This window comes from Rosa rugosa, chromosome 6, assembly GCF_958449725.1.
Source record: "Rosa rugosa chromosome 6, drRosRugo1.1, whole genome shotgun sequence".
Classification (NCBI taxonomy): Eukaryota; Viridiplantae; Streptophyta; class Magnoliopsida; order Rosales; family Rosaceae; genus Rosa; species Rosa rugosa.
Window position 1 is genome coordinate 36732749 of NC_084825.1, and position 8796 is coordinate 36741544.

At 36.1% G+C, this 8796-nt stretch overlaps 1 pseudogene; it reads left to right on the forward strand.

Moving 5' to 3' along the window:
- The first annotated feature begins 1987 nt into the window (after positions 1-1987).
- LOC133714021 (signal peptide peptidase-like 4) lies at positions 1988-7420 on the forward strand (annotated as a pseudogene).
- Positions 7421-8796: the final 1376 nt, after the last annotated feature.

Genomic DNA, 8796 nt, shown 5'->3' on the forward strand with positions numbered 1-8796 from the left:
AAGTTGAAACGATAATCGAAGAAAAACATGATATTGAATTGGGTTTAGTCAGCTCTGTACTTCATGGGTCTGAGAAAGCGAGAGGTACCAAAATTGGATTGCTTCGCACAAAAAATTGGTCTTTATTTTGGTTTTTTGATGCATCAATAATGTTTAATGCGGCAAAGATTGAACCTTTTTGGAGGGAGGTGCAGTTTTGATGATGATGTGATGATCTTTTCTAAATTGGAATGAAATAGAGAATTTGTTATGCGCAAGAAGAAATTATGGAATATGAAAGCATGATTTGATGAATTCTTTGCTCATTTTGCTGTTCAAAAGGGAGGTTTGGCTTCCCGGATCCATGCCCAAAGACCAATTCTTGTTGTTTTTTAAGGTCTCATTGCGAGGAAGATCAAATAGCTGGGTTTGTGATGAATAGGAAATTCTTTCTCTTCTTCTTATTTTTTTAGTGGGTAAAATAGGAAATAAAATTTTACAAAAGTTATAAGAGGTCTAAATAGCAAATGGGGAGGTCTAACTAGAACCATTTTCAACAATATATTATGTGCTGGTGATTATTTTTTCTGAACCATATCGTAGCGGGTTCTTTTGTAATACTGTAAGTTCAAGTTTTCAATAAATTGAATGATGTTCAAGTAAATCCAGAATATGTATCTGCTCCAAACTCTAGGTTACTTGCTCCAGTTGTAATAGGGTTTATGTGAGAGATATTCTTGGAGATATTCGTAGATATCCAATCAATGTACGATTATGTTTCCATGTACAACTCTATCTCTATGCTTGTAATCCTCTATATAAAGAGGCTCCTATTATCAATGAAAGCACGACTCAATTCTCTCCCAATTTCAGTTTTCCTAAAACACGTTACCAGCATGAAGCCCTAACCCTGAAACCCTAATTTCGTATCTCTCAAATCCGAACAACCACCGCCGTGCACCTTGAAGCCCCCAATACCAGGAGCCTAGAACCGGCGGCGAAGTCACCTGTACCGGCTGTAAAAGTTCCGAACCAGCCCTCAGAAGAGAAAAATGATCCTTGCCTGGTTTGCAATCTTCCAGACTGCCATATACCAATCTTCCTTGACGTTCGTTTGTACAGGGCGTGCGTTTTCTCTTCCAATACACATTTATTACCAAAACATTGTCACAACATGTCGTAACCAGATCGAAAGTTTGAACTGAATTTCTATCACTCTTTCTAAAACTAAGCATGATCTATTATGGTTGATGAAAAGGTGCATCACATGCGGACTTGGGGTAGACTTTCATCTAGTTAGACAAAATTGATTCACACCAGACAAAATTTAGATAATAGTATTGTTGGCTTTTAACTATTTCCTCATCAACTGTAGCAGAAACACAAAAATCACGCGTAGCACAAAAATACATGCTCAAGATCAATTTCATGCTCACTTGGTAAAATAATAAATCACAACACAACCCAACGAACGTCAGGTTGATGTAGTACAACTGATCAAACTGAGGACAGCTCTTACTTGATCCATTGATTCGAATGGGATCATGTACGTGTTCAACGTCTAAGTAGGTCTCTGGTCGTCTCTGTTTACCTCTGTTTTGTTCATTCATATATATTGATTTTCTTCTATAATTGTATTTTCTAATTTGCATTTCAGTAATTACACGCCAATACAAATTTCAAAAACCATATGTTGATTTTTGTAAGCATCTCGTATAACAATAACAAGGTGTGTTTTAATTTCCAGGAAATTAAGATATGACAGCAAATCAATTTGACGTATATTAATGCCTTCAAGTGAATCCATTATCTTTGTCGAAAAAAAGTGAATCCATTATAATAAATCTGATAAAATGTGAAAACCGAAAGTACTGGTGAGGAGGCCTCCGAAGTCTTTGGAGCGACCCCGTAGAGCAAGTTGGCGGCGGCGAACGCACGTTCCCCAGACCAAGCGTCGGCGAGGCTCCAGAAGAATGGTGGACCGCGACCCCTTGTCGGCTCCGGTCCCGACTTGGATCAACGGTGTAGAAGCCAACGAGTATGTTGGTGTCGGGGCTCGATTTGGACCTACCCTGGAATCAAAGGAGAAGCATGCCAATCATACTAGAGTGGTTCTGGCAGACCCCCCTGATTGTTGTACCAAACCCAAGAATAAGGTATACTTGTTATGATCTTTCCATTCTATAACATCAATCTACACTACAATGTTTTACAGTAATTAGAAGTGATAATCTTCCTGATTGGAAGCTATCAGATATGCTCATCTGATTGTGTAGTGCATATCTTTTGGGTAGCTTTCACATGAGGTCATTTTGGTACACCGAGGAAATTGCAGTTTTACCACCAAGGCAAATATGGCTGAATCTGCTAATGCTTCAGCCATCCTCATCATAAATAACCCTCCAGGTATTTGCATCTAATTTTTCTTATCTTCATGGTCTAGAAAAGTCTCCATCCTAAAGTCCTCTAAACTCTCTTGCAGAGTAAAAATGTTCAACACATTTTTACAATTAATATGGGAGGAAACAGTAGCAAGTGAAAAGAAAATTTTATTGTTATAATCGTTATTCATTATAAAAAATGACTGTCAAAATTTATCAAGTTAAAATAAGCATATGTAACAATAAATATTGCTGTGTGTACTGTAGAAAAAAATGGTTGTCAAAATTGATTAGGTGAAAATAAGTATATGTTACAAAAAGTATTGCTGTGTGTTCTATAGAACTTTTCAAGATGGTTTGTGAAGACGACGAGCCTGATGTCGAGATAGGCATACCTGCTGTTATGCTTCCCAACAAAATTGGTGAAATCTTGGAAAATGGATTAACGAACAATTCCATAGGTATGCTTTTCCTTTTCTGTTCACATATACACCTAACTATTTGCATATAATTTCACCTTCTAAGAGGGGTTTTCTTTTGTTTGTACTATTGTCTATGCGATCCCTTTCTTCAGTTTCTGTGCAGCTATACTCTCCATTGCGTCCACTGGTTGACATTGCAGAAGTATTTCTATGGCTTATGGCTGTTGGTACCATCTTATTTGCTTCTTATTGGTCTGCATGGACCGCAAGAGAAGCAGCTATTGAGCATGACAAGCTATTGAAGGTTATGCTATGCCTTTTTGCAGCTATTTTGTAACTCTAGTGAAGTTACTGTATATGTGGCTTTAATTCTTGCTGGGTGCTGACTGATTCTATCAATTCTATGTTGTTAATTGCTGTGTGCAGGATGCTTCTGACGAGTCTTCACATGTGGAAGGTGAAGGTGCCAGTCCTTTAGTGGAAATTAGCACCATGGCAGCAATTCTCTTTGTTGTGATTGCTTCATGCTTCTTGGTTATGTTTTACAAACTTATGTCCTTCTGGTTCATCGAGATTCTGGTGGTTTTGTTTTGCATTGGTGGGATAGAGGTATCTGTTTTTGTATTATACAGATTTTTTTTCTCTATGATTATAAATTCTTAATTGAGCATATACTAGTTAATATTATTTTCAACGAGTCCTCTGAGGTGAATACTGAACCATGCAGTCTCTTTCTTTTTATAGGGCCTACAGACTTGCTTGGTGCCCTTGCTATCATGGTAAATGTCTTTTGCCTCCTTATGTTAGCCCTTAGCCTTTGTGATGCTCTCATGTTGTACTTTATTTTTTATTTGTTAATTTGGTGGAGACAGAGGAGGATTTGATGGGTAATTCATTTAGACATCCATTCATCACTTGATTGTGCTAGACCTTGTTTTTTGGGACGAACTTTGTGTTTTTCTCCTGTTGCCATTTATTCTATAGTGTGATCTGTTTTATCATTCTTTATAATGGAAGCAGAACAATCATTCGTTCATACGTTAGTGTAAATTACATAACCTTATTATGCTAGCACTTTCTTTGGATGTATCCTATCTTCTATTTTTTGTTTTGTTTTTGTTTTTTTTTGTTTTTTTTTTTTTTTTGTTTTTTTGTTTTCTGTGAATTCTCTTCTTATAGTTTTGTCATTAGCTTCCAAACTATAAGAGGGGCAAAGTATGCTGGTCATTTGGGTCGCATTGCCAATGCGTACCAGTGCTTCTTTAAGAAACACTATTACTTAGAAGTGCTTTTTGGAAGCAGTGCAAATTAAATGCCATAGATCTCCAGAACTAATGAGCTTTGATAACACTACTGATGAGCTTTTATGTAAGAATGCAAGCAAGCATCATTATTCTAGAAATTTAAATGAAAATTGATCTGTTGTTAAAAACTTTAAGTTTTGTTTGTAAAGTCTCCTGAATATGAAGCTGACAACTAAGCAAATATAGTTTCAGACGGTTTAAACATGCTGGAGAATCATATGTTAAGGTGCCCTTCTTTGGAGCTGTTTCATATTTGACACTAGCTGTCGAATTCCTTCTGCATAGCATTTGCTGTTGTTTGGGCAGTGTATCGCCGCGTGTCATTTGCTTGGATTGGCCAAGATATCCTTGTAAGGAAATAAATTCTCGTCTTTTATTTTGATATTGATCTGGTTCTGAATTTTCATTGGAATGTTCTAAATCCATACCTAATGTAGTGAATTTTGCTTCTGTATCTCCCTGTTTTACATTCTACTGATTTATATATTTATATGTGTGTGCGTGTGTGTGTATTTTTTGGCACTCCAAGCTAGTAATCTTTTCATTACATATATTATGCATGAATAATATTTTTAAGTCATGCAAGATCTAAACTCATAATTAGACTGTGTCAGTGTATCACAAGAGAATTTTGAGAAGTACTTATACAGCAGGGGGATCCAGGAGTTAGACTACCGTGGATGGTATATTGTACATTCTTATTGGATTTTGCTGAGTAATATGGAGATTGGAAAACCTTTGTTTTAGAAGAAGGGTGGAAACCTCATCACTTAATTGTTACAGCATTAAAAAAGATGAGCAGAGAAGGAGCAGAGAAGACCATAATCATATGTAGGCAAATTTAACTAATCAGCCATAAGGTAATGATTCTCAGCTTTTCTGTCCAAATATAGGTCGGCAGATAATCTGGTATTCTTATCTTATCAGAAAATAGAAAAATAATAAAAATTCAGCTGTATCTAGTTTTTTCCAATTCATTCGGATGTATGTATTGCTGGTCTGTTTAGCTATCATATTACCAAAGATAGAACAATCAATAGTGTAAATACCAATAATACGACTGATTGCTATTTGGTACCTGAAGATTGACTTTGCCCTTAAGCACATCAGAGTTCTGTTTTTGGAAGGAACTGGTAAACAGATCATGCTATTCTTTTTGTTTTATTTGGACTGCACTTATTTCGTACTATTACAGATACTCAATACTGATAGCTGCACTTTATCTTTCACATTCAAGTGATATTTGTAACTTGTAATATGTTTGGTAGACACTAACTTGTGCTGAAAAACAATCAGGGTATTGCACTGATAATTACCGTTGTTCAGATTGTTCGCGTACCGAATCTCAAGGTGATGATTCACAATCATTTTGCCTTTTCTGATTGTTGTCGAGCAAAATGTGAACTTTTTTATTTTCGTCTATTATTGTGCTGTTACTATTGATGATTATATAATAAAATGCAAGGTCATATCTATTAATATTATTTTCCTGGTTTAATCTGTAATTCTGTAACCTCAGCATACTCCCAAGTCCTACTGTGCACTTATTTTGTTAAAAAACACATTATGACTTTTTCTATCTTTTTTTTTTATCTAGTCAATTATACTTTGATTTGTAGATATTCCTTATTTATTTATTTATTTAGTTTTTTTTTTTCGGTGAACTGGGGACCAAAGGATATCTTTTTGTTCGTTACATATTCTGTTGGATTATTAGCAATTAAGACAATGGAGCAATTCATACCGAACACCTTATTGATAATGCACAAAGATAACCTCTCTAATCTCTCTCCTCTCTCTCTCTCTCTAATCAGGTTGGAACAGTTCTTCTCGGTTGTGCCTTTTTTTATGACATCTTCTGTGTATTTGTTTCTAAATGGTGGTTCCATGAGAGTGTCATGATAGTGGTGAGTGAATCAGAACTTCTCTGCCACTCCTAAAGATTGGTTTTGGGTTTTCATACCTTTTTTACATGTTGAAGACATTGAAATATTTATCTTTCTTATATAGGTGGCTCATGGTGATAAAAGTGGAGAGGATGGTATCCCAATGCTACTAAAAATCCCACGGATGTTTGATCCTTGGGGTGGCTACAGGATCATCGGGTTTGGTGATATTATCTTACCTGGATTGGTTGTAGCCTTTTCACTAAGGTTTGTGTTTGTGAACCACATGTCTTTGACAATCCCTTTTAAGTACCCTACAACTGAAACCTTAACCATAAATGTTTCAGAGACTTTTTTTATTTTATGTTATTTTTTTTGGTCAAATATGTCCATTGATTAGATATTTGTATATTTGTTTTTGGGATTTATAAAATGAACATGAAACAACATGTTAACATTGATCAGATATTTTGGGAGTTACTGTGTTATTCACAAAACTTGGATCAATTAATGATTAAAACATGGGACTTGAAACTAAATCATGACAGTTACACTTATTAGTTATCACATCGTCCAAACAGATGCTAAATCATGACAGTAACTTTTACAGGTATGATTGGTTGACAAATAAGACTCTTCGAACGGGTTACTTTGTGTGGGCAATGACAGCTTATGGTGCAGGTATGTACTGTGCTAAATTTTGTGGCATGTTGCACTTTTTTTCTCTTTGCTAAGCAGATGTTGCACCTGGCATTCATAAAATGCACCTAATTGAGCCATCTAATAAATTTTGGGCGACTTAATAACTCTTGTTTATAAATTTCCGTGTGTTTATGGTAAACAGAGCTCAATGGAGATAATGTGTGGAGCATATATGAGCTATTTGAAAAATTAAGATATTTTAGGACATAATGACATTAAGTTTTCATGGAAAAATTGCATTACATCATTAATTTCGTGTTTAATAATTGCTTGGCAATTCGCACTGCAGGTCTCCTGGTCACCTATGTGGCTTTGAACTTGATGGATGGACATTGCCAACCGGCTTTGTTATACATAGTTCCATTCACATTGGTAAGACTCTAAGCTTGGATAATCTGGCAGTAACATGCATAGTGTGCCTCCAACCTTTCTGCGCTAAATTATTCATAACATGAGCAGCAGTAATATAAGCTAGTTACGTTCTGCAGGTACCTTTTTAACCTTGGGACAGATGAGAGGTGACCTCAAAGTTCTGTGGACAAGAGGAGAACCTGAGAGGCCTTGCCCGCACGTACAACTCCAATCCTCTCACTCTCAATAGAAGAATCTAGATAAAGTTATTGTGTGATAGTTGGTTAGTATACTAGTTGGTAACTCAGATACTCTTTACATGTCAAAGCTGTAGGAGACCATAATACGATTAGAAAGTTGTTACTAAGATGATTTTTATAAATTAGTTGATATTAAAACGGACGTTTACAACATTTAACATGCATATGCCCAAGTTTAGCTCCATAAACATCATAGAAAGGCAATATCTCAGAAAGAATTGTTTCAACTTTCGCCACTTGACCCCTTTCCAGATTGTACACAAAATCATACTGTTTATCTTTTAACAGTGTCAACTATGTTTGAAGTCCGCATCATCACAAAGTTCATGTTCTGAAAGACCAAGAAATGGTCTGATGGAAAGTTGAGATCCCATTGCCATAATGAAAGATGGGAGAGATGAAAGATTAGGGCAGACGCAAAATCTATCATGCATTAACATATACCGAATCCCATCAGCACTGGCCTTAAGACAGTTTTCTAATTTAAATTGCCTATATAGACATCATGACTCCAAAGCAGTAAAATTGTAGAAAAAAAATAAAAATAAAAAAATAAAAAATGATGAAGCATTAAGCTACTGCAACCCATGACACAGCAGAAAACTTTCCGACGCAAGAAGACGGTCTCTAATGGAAAGCAATTCAGATGCAACGTCACTGACATCTATCTGGTCTCTTGGGACCTCAATAGCTTTACATTTTCTCTAGTATAGTCGGTATCTCCTTGAAGTAATCTTGAATCTGTTATCTCTGTAACACGTTCTGCTGGAGCGGTCTTCACAAAATTATGAAGATTCAAGCCGTCACTGAACATGTGATCAGTTGGTCTCTTCCCCGTAAACATTTCTAACAAGTAACAAGAGAATGCCAAAACTGTAGACATCTCCATATGTGGATACCTCATTTCCCATACCATACTCTACAGAGAATACTAGAACTTGTCACCACAATTGTACATTTGTAATTGTGTAGACAAAAGAAAGAGAAAGGAAACTGTGAATCATATTTAGGACAAGTAAATACCTGGAGCAGCATAACCAATTGATCCTCTGATCCCAACAGAACTTGATTGATTTGCAGAAGCAGTACTGTGGTTAGTTTTGGGAGAACATTGCTTGGCTTGAGATCACAGTGAACAATTGGTTGTTCACAACAATTTTGAAGATGGTCCAGTGCATGAGCCATATCAATGGCAATCTCGAGCCTTTGAACAAGACCTAAATTCTTTGGTGGGTCTCTTGCATCTTCTTTCCAGTTCTAAGTGAAAGTGGTATTTGGTTCTGAAATTGGTACGTTCCAAGTGAGGTATATGACACATCAATTTATAGGCATGACAAAGTGACTTCACTCTTCGCTTCTAATTAATTATAGTTGTTGGTTTTCCAAAGGGACATAGGAAAGTGCCATGATTATGTAGTTCATAACATTGGCATGGTGCAACTTTATTTTCCACAAAAGAACTGTACAAGGCCACGCTTTTTTTTTAAAAAAAAAAAAACCTTAACCCACCT